Here is a 19,338-nt window from a genome sequence, read left to right as displayed (position 1 = left end):
AAAAAAAAGGAATAAGAAAAGGAGAAAAAAATCAACTAATCGTGATGGAGGTAATAAAAAGTCAGACCAATACTGCTTGCAGTCACTCCTTTCCCCAAAACACTAACCCCTCCACAAGTCGCCAAAATATACTTCATTTTCTCTAACAATACTTTGGCCCAAAGATAGAAAAAGTAATTGGGGAACATGAATATAGAAACTAAAATGATGAAAAATCTTATAGAGTTGTTGATAAGCCTATTATGCTATTCCAGAGGATGCCATTGACAAAAACGAAAGAAATAGTTAATTAGATTGATCCTATTGTGATTGAAAGTCGACATAGCGAAGTCTTTATTCTAATTATTATTATTATTTCCAGAGCAAATTTTGTTGGATTTTTAGAAGCCGTTAATCTGCAGGATCGATCAAAGTGAGAGGTAATAGTAATAAAATTTAAAGGAAGATCCTTGATAGGCATCCCCTCGTACTATTATAAAGGATAATCATGTTACAATACACATGTTAAATAGAAGTTGAAATTTACTTGTGTATTAATCCCAAGAGCCCACTGCCAATGCTAGAAACTTTCAAATCTTACATAAATAACCATCCCTATGTATTAATGAAATTTAGCTATATTTATTCTAAGTCTACTTTATAATTACCACCTCCTATAAATGTCAATTTACATAACAAAACAAGGTACATATACCATGACATGTTAACTTAGTACAGAACACGTCATTTTCTTCCAAAGAAAGCCAATTGAAAAATATTGATCAGAATCAGCATCACAAGTAAAATTGCAAGATATTAAAACATCAAAATCAAGCATATACTGCCTTGTACATTAAAAATCATTACCATGCATAACCATAACTCTTTTCTCTTTTACACAGCATTGTAAACAAGGAAAAAACTGTATTGACATATAAAGGGGAAGAGTTGAAGTAATTACCTCTACAAAATTTGGATCCAAAGTGGTGCTAGTTTCAGAAGCTTCTCCTTAATTTATCTTTACCCTGTTAACATTTGAATTAAACAAAAATTTAAATTTAAATATCAAAATCTAAAGGTAAATTCCAAATCGCCATTTCCATAAAAATCATGCAATAAACTCGAAATGCTAACTAATTCAACTTTAAAAAGCACGAACCTTCAAAACTCATTTGCAGTTACACAACAAAAGTAGCTCTTTTCACTAACCAAAAAAAAAAAAAAAACAAAAAACTAAAACTAAATGTAACAAAAAAGAAAAAACAAGGATAAATAAAAGACAGGTGAGTTGAGAGGGTAGTAAATGATTGAAGAACAGGAGTATGAATTATTGGAAAAAACAATATGAAGGTACTGTTATACAACCCTAGTAGAAGAAATTGTTTCCCTGTCTGTGTTAAAAATGTGTTCACATGGGTTCTTCTACCTTGAATAATTGATGTAAATTGACAAAAACCATCAGTTAAATTTCTATTAAGAAACATCATCATTTTTTATGTGCATTATTAAAAAACACAGAATTTAGTCTCGATTTATTTTGAGCATTCAAAGCCTTAGCAGAGCACAATTCAACTTCCCGACTCTATTATTAATAATATAATATTTTTATGTACCAAAAGGGTGGGGTATTGAGCAAGGCAATTGAGAAAGAACGCAAAAATTCATTTCCCATAATTTTAGAAGAAAGATAATAATAGCTGACATCTTGGGTCTCAATTGATAACATGCGGTAAATGAAATCTTTCAAAAGCTTTTCTCTCTTCCTACCTATTATATAAACAAACTATGCAAATAAAATGGCTTTACAAGAGAACTTCTGTCCCTCAGCTATGAACGGTGTGCAGTTCAAAACTAAATGAAAAGGAAAACTGGAATCGACATGTGAGTGGTGACTATACAAATGTATAGACTCACAAAGAAGCTCAGCCTGAAGTGTCAAAGTTAATATTTTCACTGCGATCTTTAGCCCACAACAATAGCAAACAAATACATCAAGAGAGATCATATGGAGAATAAAAAAAAAATAGAGAAAACAAAGACAAATTCAAGTAGAGATTAAATGCATTCAGAGAAAGAAAGAGAGACCGGGTACACTGAGATGTGATAGTTGCTACAATTCTTTGCCCAAAGATCATTGATCTTTTATTTTCCCAATGAAAAATAGGTTCATAAGTAGGAAAAGGAGATTCCCCAAGATGCTGCAAGTAATTTACAATAATGTAAAAATATTTAAGTAGTATCACATGTGCAAATGGATGAAGTATGAAAACTATTGCAAAGTGAAGACCTTGGAAAGTTTTGCATTTAATGACTCGCAAAATTTTTCTTCTAAAAAGTGATGTCTAGATACTTGGCATCTCTTCATTCATGGAATCTTCTATTTTAGTTCCTCTAGCATTAGCAAAACTTGTTTCTGAAAGTTCAAAAAACATAATTAGTTATTGCACACGTACTTAGTATTATAAAATTACAAATATTTTGTTCCCTACTATGTAGGGAAAAGGGGTGTTGTAGAGGGTGTATTCGATTCAAAGCTATTTTGTGAGAACAAATTAAAAACCAAGACTTGCTAGGAAGAGAATGAATTCGTATAACATCAAAGCTTATAAACTGGAATGTAAGGGAATTCTAAAAATGAGATTATACTTCTAGTAACTGGAACAAAGACTTCATGTTGACCAACTTTTATACTGTTTGTTGATAAAAACTTCTAAAGAAGTTAAGTGGAAGAGACAGCTGGAAAAGTAGCCCATTTACCATGACCTGCGAGAAAAAAAGTTGAAGAATCAATATCATTAATCATCTTATGGTAGAAGTGTTCCTTTTTTTTCCTGGATTTGATAGTATTTAAGCCAAAAGAATAAGAAGATAAAAGTTTTACAAAGTCACTAACAGTCATGTCGCCATTTACAATCCTCTGGGAACACAAGATCATAGTTGCACATAGTGCTATGCTAAATATTAAATTCTAGCCAAAGTGTAAATAGGCAAGGCTTCGTTGAGTTTGTAAGATAGCATCTTCATATCCTGAAATATATTATATCATTCTTAATTAATTGGAATCTACTCATTTAGACTTTCAAAGAATAGAGTCGGACTATAAAGAGAGACATGATAAAAAAAATAATAATAATAATAATAATAAATAAAATAAAATTCATCACTACGTCTTAAACACTCAAAGCAAGACATTGATCACAAAATTATTTTTAAGCTATTGTGAGACCCCCCAGAAGCATTGTAAAATGCAATTAGACTAATTTTTAGTGCATTTTCAAACCAATCTATTTTGACGATCAAACTTGCTCAATTGAAGCATTTTGCAACAACAAAAGATTCAACTGCTTCAATCCCCAATTCATGGGGTGACCATATTATTCTAGTTTTACCATCCATCCATGTGAACCAAGGCCAAAGAAAAGTAATACCGTCAAAGATTCCGTTAAAATAGAAAAGTGTATTTCACTCCTTGAAAGACCTGCACAAATAATATTATTTCTCTATAATTAATTAAAGATAAACAAAAACAAGAATCAACCATACAATCACAACAACACAAGTAGGATTCAATCCATTAATGTATAATGATTCATCCGAGTATCTGGCCCAAACTTTAGCATTCAAATTTGTTTCATTAAGCCACTTCCAGTAATTTGAGTGTTTAAGTAAAGTTTTAAAGATAATATCTTCTGAAAAGAGCACAAAAGAATAGAAAGAAAGGTTAAATGCCTGCAAAACTACTTTTCCCTTGATCACAAATAAAAATAGAAGTACTGCCAACAATGGGAAAAAATCAACAGGGAAAAAAGTAAGTGGTCATGCACTATAGTAAGAGGTAACAGAAACTCTTATCTTAGAAATTTTAGCTATTTGCTTTCTTGATTATTTTAGAATTTTATGGTTTGGAAAGAAAGCTTCTTAAGCTTGAGATTCTGAGCACTTTTAGAAAGTGTTTTTTTTTTTATTAAGTTTCCCTTATACTTTCTTATGCTATCTTTGATTTCTGCTGCCTTTACTTTCCCAACAAGCAAAATAGAAAATCATGCTGTAAGAAACTACTAAAATGAGTCAAATGATATTTCGTGTTTGGGTGAGCTTCAAGTTTCAGGAATGTTAGAACAGTTTAACAATAGCTCAGACAACAAGGTAGGAGTAGGAAAGCCTTTCAACTTATTTTGAAGGTAGCTTAAAAATAGGATCTAATGACAATACATGTCTATTTGAGATGTAGTTTGCCAGTTTTTCATAGATCAGCTGCAAATGAGGCATTTTAATGACAAGAGGAAGAAATAAAATCAGAAAAAAGGGAAAAGTCTAAGTACAAGATTACACAGAAATAGTCATTTCTTGCTGACCTGCAGATCACTGTCACCTTCTTTGTGAATTAGAATTTTACCAATCTGAATACCTATAAAACATACTCCCAGGGCATTTTTGATGCTTTCGTCACTACAAAAAAATTGAAACCTCAATTTAAAACTGACGTAGCGGAAATATTATAGGGAAGATGAATAACCACAAATTGAGAAAATTCTCAAGGAAGATTTTATTAAATTCAAGAACTGCTGTCTCTAAGGACTTACAACTGATTAAATAGAAGAAAAACCTAGGAGAATCCGGAAAATAAAATAAAATAAAGATATTTTTTTCCAAAAATGGAAAATATGAGATAATTACTACGATGAAAAATACTTATCTTCAGGATCATCCCCCAACAAACGAAATCTAAATCCGAATTTCATAGAAAGAGATTGCAAAAATGAAAATTACCATAAATAGCAAAAACGATTAAACGAGGGCCTAAACGATGGATTTTGCCAAAAATGAGCAAACCCAAAGTCATCATGAAATCATTTGCCCCTTTTTGCCAACTTTTGCTTTGTGATGATCACATTTTGTCATGAACTCTAATCCCTTATGCACTTCATCAAAAACAACAAAAAATATGTTTACATACACATTAATAGCATGATACTAAATCAATTTGAGCTTCTTAGCCAATGACTGAGGGAAGAAATATGGAATTTCAAATCAATAATCTGGATTTGATTGATGCATGGTATGTGATGTATGCCAAATGGGAAGATTCCATAGATCATCAAAAAACTAATTTCTAGAAAAGTACCAAATCGTCCAAGATAAACGTATCAAATACAATCATTTCTGTAGGAGAGGTAGTCTAATATTATAGAAATTGATAGCAACACAATCTTTTGAAGAAATATGGAAAATAGCCTTAGCAAATATAGCAATTTGCCTAACTGGCTTTAAAAAGAGGAAAAAAAAGATAAAATCATTTCAAGCAATCTCTTGAAGAATAGTAAGCACATATAAGGAAAAGCTAATTTTAAAATAATATTGTCTATTTAATAAGTAAAATGAACTGTGGTCCTTCATATTAGAGAATACACCGTAACATTGGCCAAAGGAGTAAGGCAATTAATGGTACAACTTGTATTCGAAACAATGTCCATGGTTCGGTTGTAGGTTTTCTCACTGGCTCCAACAACAAAAAAGTATGCATGAATTGATGAAGCTATTTGAAATAAAATTAAACAATTTAGAAATATTTGGAAGTATATAAAAATAAAATGTCATTTTTAAAAAGATGCCTAGAGCATAAGTCAATAACTTGAGAATGAAAATTTAAGCAACACAGTGTATTAATTATTGAACTAGAAATAAAGTTTTTCTTCAAAAATGTATGCAAGGTATTTAACATGAAGCAGACTATACAAATTGAAAAAATTTGAAATTGTAGTTTATGCGAGCGATAATACTCTTTAATAAATTAGAAGGGAGGGAGATTTTTTAATTATAACTATTTGTAATTATTTATCGAACATAAAAATATATCTGACGAAAATTTGCGATTCTACTGATGTACGAACGAAATAATTCCTTGTAAACAACATTTTTAGTACATCTGCAGTGTGAATCCTTTGTGTTTGTTGGTTTAAGCAGAACTTCTATATTTGTGCTTCTTTTTGCTCTTGATAATGCTACATAAAGCTGACCATGACACAAGACAGGTTTTGGAAGATACAAACCAACGAAATCCAGCGTTTGACCTTATGCTTTATTTATTGTCATTGCAAAGCATGGTCTAATTGAAAATTGAGTTCTTTTAAAGGGAATTGAACTTCGATCACTCTGAAGGGGTATAAAAGGAATCTTCCGTAAGAATACATATTTTCCAAAACATTCGCCAGCTGTGATTTTAGCAAAAATTATTTCTCAAATTTTCAACAATTAAGGTGTGTTCCATTACATAATCCTTCTGAATGATTGATATTTCGTAGTAACATTACAGGACAATTAATCTTAAGTTTCAATTCATGCGGTGGAATACCATTTGACGTCAAAGTATTCAAAAAAAAAATCTTCTTGTAAACCTTGCTCTGATTTGTCCATGGCTTCATTAAAACTATAATATGTGAAAATTTCACCAGGAATTTGATCAAGCAAAATTCTGTTGATATAATCAACACATTCATTTGTAGGTATAATAATTACACGATTTGCCATAGTCTATAAATTATCCCACATGCTTCTATATTGGGAAAACATGGTGTATCAATTTTTTTAAAGATGTGATTTCATCCTCAAATGGCAAGATTATGTTGTCGGGAAGCTTAATGTTCTTACAAGTTTGTTCTTGCTCCATTCCATTTCTAATTCTAAGCAAGTAATCGCAAAACACGGGATCCAACTTTGCTCTCATATTCTGAACTAATGGTAGATGCAAATACGAAGGCCATAGGTCTAAAAATACTAAGGTAGCTTTTATTATGTCCTCCTATTTTCCTCTTGGAACTACTGGTAAAACTTGTCGAAAATCGCCTCCTAGAACCATTAGTTTCCCACCAAAAGGCATATTACAATCGGTAATATCCCTAAGCATTTTGTCTACAACTTCAACAGCAACGATTTATCATGGGTACTTCATCCCAAATTATTAACCTAGACATTTTCAATAAATTTCCCAGAGCCAATTGCTTACTGACAGAACAACTAACCTCAAAAGTTGTTTCTAAAGGAATTTTAAACCTTGAATGTGCTGTCCGGTCTTCAGGTAATAGAGATACAGCCATTCCAGAAGATGCAGTTGTCAAAGCAATTAAATTTTGAGACCTTACAGCAGCTAAAAGTGCTTTGTATAAAAAGGTTTTACCTGTCCCACTAGGACCATCGATAAAGAAAGAACCGCTTGATTGGGTTTTTACTTTTTCCATAATCGTATCGTATGCAAATTGTTGCTCTTTATTTAAGCTCATTGCACAACTAAATCCCCCTTCAATATCCAAATTAGTTGTCTCTTCTGCAACCATTCTTTGCAACCTTTTATTCTCATCTATATTTACGTTGAATAACACAATTTCATAATCATTTATGTTTTTACCTAGCGATTCTAAAATAGAGCTAATGTCCTCCAAAGCGCGTACTTTAGCAACATCAACAGATGTATTTTGATGTAAGTAATCCTCAATCATATAAACTTTAAATTTATCCCACAGAAATTTCTGATGATTGGGGTTACAAAGAGTAAGAAGCATAGCAAAGAGGCGCCTCAAAGAAACAGACATCTTGTAAGTAATAATTTCGGATAGACATTCTTCACAATGATTGTCTCCACTTAACAAACCATATAATAGTGCTTCTTCTTGATATGTAGCAACAATAACCCCATTGAAAGTTCGTAAATCATCAAATGATATTAGTCCTCTAATATGATTAAGAAGTACACGAAGGAAATGACGTTCTCCTTCATATGGGTTCGCTGTGACAATCCATCCTATAACAATTTGTTTCTTTCTAGGAGTCCAAATCTTTCCACTTGTATTTCAAACAAAATGTGTTGGAATATCTCTATACAAAAGTGTTCTAGCAAACTCGTTTGCTTCATTGAGTAGGAAAAATTCAGTCAACATTGTTCTTCTTATATTTTCATTGTTAATAACAGTAGTCAAATCATCTTGATCATCATATGCTACACACTGATGATCTTCAATATGAAGTTGTAAAGAATAAACAATTGAAAAAATTGTAGACAAATTGAAGGAAAAAATTTTCCACATAGCTTCAGGTGGAGAGATCCATCTCGCACATTGGTAAGTAGAAATTTCATCAATTTCTTTATTTGTTTCATTGTTGTCAATGGAAAAGTTAATACGATCATGTCATTTATATACATATTTATACAAATATTTAGCAGTTTTAATAGAAGAGCATACTCTTCAACGTTAATATGACCGTCAAATTTTACACTCAAATAAGGATTATATGGTACAACCCACCGATTGTCTAACATATGACCTCTAACTTTAATACAAATACAAGTATCACGTCGTCTATACAATGGATACGAGTTATCTCCAAATATAGTTCTATTACAATAATCTTGAGGGTATTTATTCTTACAACCAGTATTTGTTTCCATGCATACATTTTTTAGATTAAGATCTCCACAAGGGCCATGCATATTGTATTTTACAATAACAAAATAAAGATGTGGATATTTGTTTCTATTAGGAATTTCGCAGAATCCTATCAACATCTTGAACACAACAAATTTTATGGCCAAAACTAAAAATCAAAAGAAGATGCGCATAAGGAATCCTCTTTTTTGAAATTCAATCATGTATATCTGAGCAACAATAGGGCCGAAAACATTTTCCTTGTATAAATCATTTTTTAACTCTTCTAATTTTGCTTTAAATATACGTGCTATCAAATCTGGTCGATTTTGAACTTCATCATTGTGCTTTAGTTCTTGCTTAATTTCCTACCAATTTGGATTACGTGTTATATTCAAAAATATATCTAGTTTTCCATAACACTAAACAATAGTAATTGCATCCATATATCTCTTTAAAATATCTCGAGGACCACATGTAAAGAATTGAGGTCAAATGAATTTCCTTCCTATTTTATATCCCATTGTTTCCCCATTTTCAACACTATCTACAATAACTTGATAAACTTCAGCACGAATTTATTTTTGATTATTGCGAAAATAGTCTAACCTCGAAGTTTTAATTTTAACATACATATCTACAACATATTGCTGAAAAAGTGTAATAGCATGAAGCAATATGGACTTAGTTGAGGGCTTAATTTGTAACTTATATGCATAATATTCTCGGCAAGAGACTTGAGATCATTTTCTTGTTCCATTTAGCACTGCATGTAAAAGAAAAACGAATTTCAATATTAATTTAGAAGATGCAGCTTGCAGAAATTATTAGGGCTGGACAAAACTCCCTAACCGAACCGACCGAACCGAACCTGACGGTTCTTCTCGAGTTAAATACCCGAACGGGTATTTGAATCAAGAACCGACGAGTATGGTTCGGTTCTCGGTTCTAGGTCAAGGCCCGAAAAACCGAATCTCCGTAATTTTTTTAATTAATTTATTTTAAATAAGTAAAATTATTTTATTTTTTTCTAAATAAATTTGTTAACTAGTTAATTTAGTTCAAACCACAAAATATGACTTTCCTATTTCTAATATTCAGTTCAAAATCGACTTAATCAAATTGACCTCAATTTTATCGAAATCTGTTATTCTACTGTAGTGTCATTTCTACCAGAGAAAATCGAATTAAAGCTCTACAACATCTCTCTTAATTATTTTGAGCTCGCTATCTTTCTCTTTCTGTGATTTTAATAATCAAATTTATGAAGAGTTAAGCAAAGAGAGACGTGAAACACATAAGATTGAACTACGTTATTTTGTAAAAGCTAATATTAAATATATCATTAATTAAATTAACGTAATTTTGTATATATTAAAAAATTTAATTATAATACGGAACCGGACTGAACCGAACCGGACCGAACCGAATCGAATGGAACCGAATCCGAACGGTTCCATAATTAAATTTGGACCCGACGGTTCCACTTACTAAATACCCGAAAATTTCGGTTCGGTTCGGTTCTAACGAGAACCAAACCGAACCGGACCATGTCCAGCCCTAGAAATTATAAAAGATAATAAAAGATATATTTGCAAACCTGCAGCCTCTTTTTCAATCATTCCAGTTGCAGAATTAGTCGTGCTAGGTAGACTAACAAATCCAGGCAGATTTTGAGATTGACAGTTTTTTGTTTGAATTTTTTCAATGCCTTCATGCCAACCAGATTCTCCAAATGGGAAAAGTAAAGGGTATTGCAAAGGATCATAACAACCGTAGTAATAATGAACGCTATGTGAATCGCCAGAATGACCATTTATAGTAATATCACGAATGCGAACATCTACATTTTCATCATTCGCAACCCATTTAGCAGCCATTTGAGAGGATGTAGGAGTATTGAAAACTCTTTAATCAAGTCCAAAATGACATCTAATGTGTATACAATGATCATGCAAATTATCCATATTACTTAAATACCTAAAGAATCTACTGCAAGGATTTACTTTCAGGATTTCAATTAAAGTAATCAAAGTAGATTCAACAAAAATTTCTGAATTTTCATACAATTTTCTAGTTCATTATCCGTATCGTAAAAATATAACTGCATATAACAAGGCATATCATTCTCTAATACAAGTTGATTTACATAATGATATACTTGTCCTTGAATCCTAAATATGTAAATACAAAGCACCTCTGTATGCTTTAAAAAGTTCTTTGTCATACTTTACACCAAAAGAAGTGAATGCAAAGTGGTTATTATATCCTCTCAAAATTTTCTTAAATTCCATACACCTGGACTCTTTAGAAGTAAACAAAGTATAGAGTTCAGTTGGTGAATCGGACATACAAAGTTTAACTTTTCCATCTGAGCAACAAAAACCTTTACTTTTTCTATGAAATTTTCGTGCACCGCCATATTTACAATAAGTACATATCAGTTATACATATGCAGTATTTGGTATGTTCACAAGTTTTACACATTTAGAAACATCAGTTGTTTCTTGGTTTGAAGTAGAAGCCTCGAAATCATGGCATATTACTGCTTTATTTACATGGGCAGAACTAAAATTAGTATTTTCAGATAATACTGTGTCAGTTACCCTTTTTCGAGAATCAATTCGTCCAGCTTTGACTCGATTTCTCCAATCCCTCTGTCTTTGATTTCGTTGTTGGCGAATGAATGCATTGTATGGGCGAATGAATGCATTGTATGCCTCACTTCTGCTTGGAAGAATGGTATCACATTTAAGAACAGCAAATTCTTCATCAATAGACATTGTCGAAGGATCCATCAAAACAATAAATGATTTAATACTTCAAAGAAGAAGTCAGCAACTGGAACTAAAAATAATGAAAAAAAATAATCATAAGGTTTAAGAGAGAAAAGATGTTGAAACATTTATTATACGATATGTATATAAATAATGTGCTTTATAATAGATTAAATTGTTTACATAAAAACAATTTAAGACATGTTTAATTATGAACAAATGGATATAGATTTGTATTCCACTAATGTTGAAGTATATTTAGTGAATCCAAAATTATCGGGTAATTTAGAAACCAGAAAGAGTGGAGGCAAAAATGACTACGAAAGTTGGAATGTTGGTCCCTTTATTAGTTTGCCACAGATTGCTGAATACATGGAGCTCTTATATGATATATTCTTCTGTCTGTTGATGTAAAAGATTACGAATGATCCAGTAACAATAGAAAGTGGGATGACGTATAAGAGGATAGCAATTCTTGAATGGTTGGTTAAGTTTGAGAATAATAAGGAAACTGTCCGTCCAACAAGAGGATTGAACATAAAGATTCCAAATTTGATTGCTGATGTGACTCTAAAGGAAATAATTGATAAGTGGAAGGAAGGAAGGAATGACGTTACAAGCATCAAAGTTAGTCTGGAAGCTCTATTGTCGGCTAGTGTTGGAATGATCCCAAATCAGATCAAGTATGAAGACTAATTTATGGGATTTTTTTTATTTATTCATTTATTTTTTTGGCTAATGGATTTAAGTAATTATCATCGAAGCACTTTTTCTTTTATGTTAGAAGTTATTGAATACGCGACTTTTTTTTAAAAATAAAATTAGTTTATTGTTATTAATGGCATTAGTCATTTATTTTTGATAATCCTAAATAATTTTCCTTTGTGTTTTATACTTAAAACGCTTAACTAAGTTTTAGCAACATTGCAGAGCTTGAGCCCCGAGGCATCATAAAGATTATGCATATTAAGGTAGGAAGTGAAACTAATTTCATGTTGTTACTCATTTATAAAAGAAGATAGCACTTAAACACTTTAATTCAAGCATCAAAGTTGAGGTAAAACATGTAATGACAGAATTAATTAAAACATGAAGAACCAGTATAGGCCAAACCTACTCTCTCTCTGGGTGCAATCACAATAGCATTAAGATCTTTTGCAACCCTCAGAAATGCGCTAAACAATTAATAATATACTAATATAATTTTAAAACTTCAGAAGATAGAAAATGTTTCTTATTTGGAATTGGTTTGCCATTATAAGTATATTTATACTTAAAAATAAGTTAAACTTGATTATATGAATCTTTTACTAACAAATACTTGCTGAAAAATAAAGTAACTTTTCAACACAAATGAACATGTTCACTATCTATTAACTTCCATATGAATTTTGAGAATTGAAGATCAAATAAGAAAGATGGAACAAGCTCTACATTTAGATAAGAAAGTGGAGCACTGATTGCTTTGTACAGCCTAAAAATGATCTAGATGTCTGATAAACAATTGTGGGAAAATTTCACTCAAAGTCACTCAATATGATTTATAAAAACTTGTTTGATAGGGACTAAAATCTAATTTTTAATATAAATCAAAATCAACAATTAATTTTAACCACATATTTCATAGAACCCACAACTTTTTAACCACGCATTTAATCAACTATTATAAAATTTTTACTAAAAATTTAATTTTAACCCCCACTACAAGAGCATAGTAGATGGTACCAAAACAATCTAATAAATGAGCCCGAATTATACAAGTTCATTCTGCATAAATGGAAAATTGGTTGGTTAGCCTCCATTCGCCTTAAAATGATTTATAAATGATAAAATTTCATTTTCAACAACACATTTCAAAGGATTCACATGTATTATTTAGCTATCTATCACTTATTTCTATCAATTTATAAATTAAACCGTTTATAAATTCTTCCCCGACGAAGGATTCATAACATTAGTCAAATAAGTCCAAAAGCAGCTTTTGAGTTTCAAAAGTTCATTTTGACTTTTCAAGAGCAATGCCAAACGGGCCCTAAATCAACTTTCAATAATAACTACTACCTCACTCTCTTTGTGCATGTTTAATAAACAGAAAAAGAATCATAATAACCACCATTGAACATTGGACAACTCTAAGAACCAAGTTACGACAGATAATTCATGTATATCATTTTCCATGTAGGAGAAGCTGTTAGTTTTGTGGATGGACGATATTAGAATACTATAACTTGAACATAAATAGCACTTTCGTGATCAAATTAATCAGCTCAAATGAAACTTTCGTAAAAATTTAAAATCAAACCAACATTGTTCCAACTACTGAACTTCCAGAAAATATAAATTTAACTCCAAGAATGAAAGAATATTGCCCACATGACAAAAGTTTCAAGGTGTTACAGGAAAATATTGAACATCATAACAAGCAAGCTAAATACAACAACCTTAAACATGCAATCATAGTAGGAGCTACAAAAGTCATCAACAAAGTATTAGAGAGTGGTTCCAATCAAATTGTCTAAACAGGCTCGCATTGATATTATTTGTTGAAAAGTCAAATGAGGCACTTCCAAGCCTACTTAATAAGATGCAGAGTCCAAGGAAAAGGCAAACTACAAAGGGGCTAACTTTATAAATGAAGTCTAATATCTTGCAAGAACTAAAGTCTCGGGGTTTTTTTTTCTCCTTTTGATCTACAAAATTAGCACCTTCTAAAACAAACCCACAAAAATTTGAAGAATTTCAACACATTTTTTTTTGAAAGAAGCCTAAAGTGACAGGTCAAAATTTAATTTAAGTTAGTAAGCCAAAATATAAAGAGAAGATGTAGGTACGTTGGCTAGCTAGCAAGTAAAATTTTTATGAGGTTTTGGTGCTATATTACAGGTCGTCGTTAAGATATGGATACATAGCTATTTTGGGGGCCAAAAAAAACCAAAATCATTAGTTTGAAAACGCCAACAAAAGTACAAGAAATCCCAGAAAAGCAAAAACCTAGCAAAATAATCACATATACATTGAATTTCTTAATAAAAATGCAATTATGAATGTGAACCTGTTCACAATATAAATTTAAAAATTGAAATACATAGAATAGTCGAGAAATCAACATGAAGTTTTAAAGGAAAAATATACAAAGGTCTTTTACAAATCACCATGAAAGAATAACAAAATTAGTATCAAATGAATATTTTTGAAGAACTTGTACCTGAATCACGTAGAAGGAAGTGCCTTTACCAAAAGATTACACAATTGCCCTACATTACAAGAATGTAAGAGTTAGTGTTTATCTTAATTTTTTAAACTCAATTTTTGTCTTAACACATATTTTCCACTAAATTATTTACTGAAATCTGTATAAATTTAATGTAAAAATTCAGATTGCTAACATCAAAGACAAAGGAAAAAAAATACCATTTATCCTTCAAAGGCAATTTTTTGTTATAAAAAGTCACTGCCACAAAAATTAGCGAAGTAACTTTGATGATATATCCATACAAGAAAAAGCAATTGTAATTCGGTATTTTCTCGTTTTCGTTGAATTTTAATTATATGAATATTTAAAAGAGTCATTATGGATAAATCCTCTTTTGTTTTTGTGTATAAAATAATAATGTTAAGGCACTATATACAAATTAAGGGCTAGTCACAGGAAATAGAAAGAAACTTAACAGAAATGATCCCTATCCCCTAGCTTTCATTTTCTTCAACCTAACTTTTTAAATTTTATCGAGTGTGTTTTTTTTGCCATCCTACCATTAGTTTGGATGCAAATAAATAATCACAACCAGCACCAGACCCCACTTGACTTAACCACACATGCAAGTTATAGTCTCTGCATCTCTTGAAAAAGAAGGCATTACGTGTTAGCACTCATACTTCAAAATAACCAGACAATACCACCCCCTCTCAATAATTATCATACGAAAGTAGGAAATATTCCACATACATGGAATTCATGTGCGAAATTCAATTGGTCTATAGCATGCTAATTGAACTATTTTTAAGCATTACATTTCCATGGTACAAGGGGTTAAGTATTTACTTTTATGATTCCAGATGGTGTAATATAGTGCATTCTAGTTTATTTGGATTTACCATAATTAGGCTATAAAAAATAATGTTGTCTCAACATCTATATAGCAAACAGAAAATGTGTATACATTTACTCCAAAATCATACTACAAAACAACCTCAAGTACTTTCAAAATGCATCTAGCACGCATATTGAACAGATACACCTAATCCTACATAATGAGAAGAGTATGCCACAGCAACGTTCAAACTTTCTGTATTATCACGTAACATCTCAACCTCAATTTGCTTACCCTTTCCTATATCATCTTTTTTATAAGCCATTATTTCCACATCATTTCCTCTCATTGACGTAATGTCAATAATTTCCACTCTCCTCTCAATGTTCACGGTTGTTGTGTTTATCCTTGATAGATTATTTCCATTCCACCATCTTTCATGTCAAAGTTCGGCACACTGGGCACATTATTATCAAAATCCAACCTACATTCTTCTTTCCCGTCATTAAAATCAAAGTCCCATTTGTTCTGATCATTCACGTGAAGAAGACATGAATCCACTACAAAACTATGAGAAACTTCATTCCCAACAAAGAAATCATTTTGATTCATTGCTCCAACACCTACTTCTCTATTTTTAATATCACACTCTCTTTTCCACCACCCATTGTCTCAAAACTTTGATAATTTTCATCAATCCCATCAAAACACCTAACTTTCTTAAATCCCAACATTTCATTTCCCCTTCAGAATTTCACTTACTTTCTTCATCTCAATCAAATAAATTGAGAACTAAAATAAAACTCTGCCTAAAATAAGGAATTTCTTTAAATCAAAAAAAAATCATGAGAAGAAACCTCTACATTAGAAAATATTTCCTAAACCCAATTTTTCATTTCCTATGTAAAGAATCATGCATGAATTAAACTTAGATAAATCAATTAATTGTTAAATAGATATAATTCATAGAATGAATATTTAATTTTTGAGTCATCCAAACGGCATAAGATTTTCTAAACATGAATGAAAACATATGTATAATAATCTGGGAGCATATGGATGCAAAAACATGCAAGATGATGAAGAAAAAATTTGTGTTAAATGAGTTTCAAGTTTGAAAAATTGAATGACTGATACAAAAAACTTTTGGGCTCATCAACAGTAACTACCAGCCCATCGAAATTGCCGAACCAGTTTCAAAAAGTTAAGAGTGAAAACGTGAACTCAACTATGAACAGTAACTATTGGTAAGTGTCTTTTAAGGTATAGGGAAATCACACTCCATTTTCCACCACCCATTGTCTCAGAACTCCGATTAATTTCATCAATCCCATCAAAACACCAAACCTTCTTAAATCCCAACATTTCATTTCCCCTTTAGAATTTCACTTAATTTCTTCATCTCAATCAAATAAATTGAGAACTAAACTAAAACTCTGCCAAAAATTAGGAATTTTCTTTAAATAAAAAAATCATGGGAAGAAACCTCTACATTAAAAAATATTTCTTAAACCCAACTTTTCATTTCCTAAGTAAAGAGTCATGCATGAATTAAACTGAGATAAATCAATTAATTGTTAAATAATTATAATTCATAGAATGAATATTTAATCTTTGAGTCATCCAAACGGCTTAAGATTTTCTAAACATGAATGAAAACATATGTATAATAATCTGGGAGCATATGGATGCAAAAATATGCAAGTTGATGAAGAAAAAATTCCTGTGAAATGAGTTTCAAGTTTGAAAAATCGAATGACTGATACAAAAAACTTTTGGGCTCATCAACAATAACTACCATCCCATCGAAATTGGCAAACCAGTTCCAAAAAGTTAAGTGTGAAAATGTGGAACTCAACTAAGAACAGTAACTATTGGTAAGTGTCTTTTAAGGTATAGGGAGATAATAACATGATAAACATCTAGACTATAGACCCTGTCCAGAAGGTAAACATCAATTTTAAAAGGTTTGGAAAGCTTCTAATACCAGGGATTCTAAATAATTATAGTAAAGGCCATATTTTTTAAACATATCTAATTCCACATAATAGTAAAATAAATTTGAACTCTTTTGTTGGATTTCCATCAAATTAATAGATGTAGCTTTTTCCCAAAAAATTATACCTCCTATCTTAAACACATAAAAGAATGCAGCGATGTTACCTTTTTTTTTTTTTTTTTTAACTTTAAAAATACGAGGAGACAAAATATGAACAAACGAAACCAATTTATCCAAATAAGAGAGTAAATTAACAAGTAAATCAAGATTTCGTTCATCCCCATACTTTCCAATAAATATGAAGATTCATTTTGAATTAAATAATCGTAAAAACGCTACTTAAATAACAAAAACAATCAAAACCCATTTCACATCAACCTAAATATCAAATTATCCCTTACCAAAAAACTAAAAAGGAAACAAAGAAAAATAATGGGGAAAAAATACCTATGAAATCAAATCAACAATAAAGTAAAGTAAAATCCATCAGATTACAGGTACTCTCTCTCTGTCACATGCGGACATGAGCACACAAAGAAAGACACTGATTTGCATCTTTTGCAGTCTATATATGTTACCTGATTGATATCCTTTGATTAAAAAGCAACAAATTATTTTATGACTCTTTAGTTCCCGCACTAATTAACAATTTGAACTTGAAACACCTTGAATCAAATCACCCCTATTTCTTGATTTCTTTCTTCACTTCCATTTAGGGTTTAGTAGTAGCGTTTTTTTTTTTTTTTTTTTTTGGTTTAAATTGAGCAAAAAGGGGAAATTTAGGCCAAGTTTGAAGATGAAAAACAGAAACTAACAATTTCATAATTATATCTGGCAATTGTCATTCATAGTTTCATACTCTACAAATTACTTTCAATTAGCCGAGAAAGAAGGAGATCCAAACTATTCCATGGGCTTGTATTGATTATTGAACAGTAAAAAGAGTTTCCGTCCCTTGTTTGAGGGTTTCAGCACTCACCAGAAAAATAATTTTCAGCCGTCGCCCGTTATTTTGCAATCCTTGTGTGCATATGAGCGGCACCGTCCGGCAGAGTTTTCTTCTTCTATTAGGGCTTCGTTTGGTTTTGGAGAGAGAGAAATGAGTTAATTTCAAATGAGAAGAGTTAACTCAGCAACCGTATGGAGTGAGAGAGAGAAAAAGTAGTCTTTATACTATAGATATTTCATGAATAGTAGTAAACTGGATAATGAACAGTGCGGCCCACTTAAATGTGAAAACAAGGAACTCAACTATGAATAGTATTTTATGATAGAGTCTTTTAAGGTAGTAGGATAGGATGGGAGATAAGTATCAAACTTCCAACATAAGTAAAACTTAAATTAAATAAAACTACCTTTGATTTGTGGCTGTAATAACTTGAGATGAAAGATGGAAAAGGTGAAATTTGAGAGATGAAAGGATTTGAATGAAATAATGGAAGAATAAGAAGTGATACCTTTCGTCATTTTACTTTTGGCATGTCTTTTGTTTCAATGGTAACATTTTTTTTTCTCTCATAGCTTAATTTTGTTTTTCACAGCTTATTTTTTTCTTTGTATTATGTTTGTTCATACATCTGGATTGCAGTGATTTTTTTCAGAGTATGCCCTTTTTTTTTTTTTTTTTTTTTTTTTTTTTTGTTAAAACTTCGGGTTTGCTGTTTTTTTTTTCAAATTTTCCCTTTTTTTTTTTTTTTTTTTTTTGCATTATCTTGAAGTTAGACATACTCTTTTAATTATATTTTTTCATTAAAGTTTAATGAAAAAACCAACTTGATTTATAATTTGTTCTAAATGTATAAAATTTATTTAATATTGAATTTCTTAACTACTGAATGTTGTAATTCAATATTGTTTTCTTTTTATATAATTGTATTTCTTGCTTCGAGAATAAAAAAAAATAGTGGTTAAATGTGTTTTTTTTTTTTTTGGTTGAAGAATAAACTGATTTTACTTTTTTATGCTATTTGTGGAAAAAAAATTTATTGTAATTTTATTAGTGTAACAAGAAGATTTATTATGATTATTTAAAAAAAAATTCAACGTCAAATAATAAATCTATACTCTTAACCTGCTGAAAAATTAGATGAAATAGTAAATGATTATAACAATCACGTGAGTGTTTTTGGAAAAAG

The 19,338-nt window shown here is 30.8% G+C and overlaps 2 long non-coding RNA genes across 3 annotated transcripts in view; both read right to left on the bottom strand.

Annotated features, from left to right (window-relative positions):
- Positions 1 to 1,025, bottom strand: part of LOC111409625 — a 3,224-nt gene extending 2,199 nt beyond the window's left edge. The window contains exon 1 of the long non-coding RNA XR_002705502.1: positions 941 to 1,025. This is a non-coding gene — a long non-coding RNA (uncharacterized LOC111409625). The remainder of the gene's footprint in view (positions 1 to 940) is intronic.
- A 9,616-nt stretch (positions 1,026 to 10,641) lies between these two features.
- LOC111408942 lies at positions 10,642 to 18,362 on the bottom strand. Of its 2 annotated transcripts, none has more exons than XR_002705386.1 (3): positions 18,183 to 18,362; positions 14,379 to 14,427; positions 10,642 to 11,123 (listed from the first exon to the last, which is right to left on the bottom strand). It is a non-coding gene; the product is annotated as an uncharacterized LOC111408942 (long non-coding RNA). The 2 variants fall into 2 exon arrangements; XR_002705385.1 differs by having other exon boundaries at positions 10,642 to 11,163; positions 18,183 to 18,361.
- Between the last annotated feature and the right edge of the window lie 976 nt (positions 18,363 to 19,338).

Source organism: Olea europaea, chromosome 14 (assembly GCF_002742605.1).
Source record: "Olea europaea var. sylvestris chromosome 14, O_europaea_v1, whole genome shotgun sequence".
NCBI classification, from domain to species: Eukaryota; Viridiplantae; Streptophyta; class Magnoliopsida; order Lamiales; family Oleaceae; genus Olea; species Olea europaea.
This window is presented reverse-complemented; position numbering and strand designations above follow the sequence as displayed.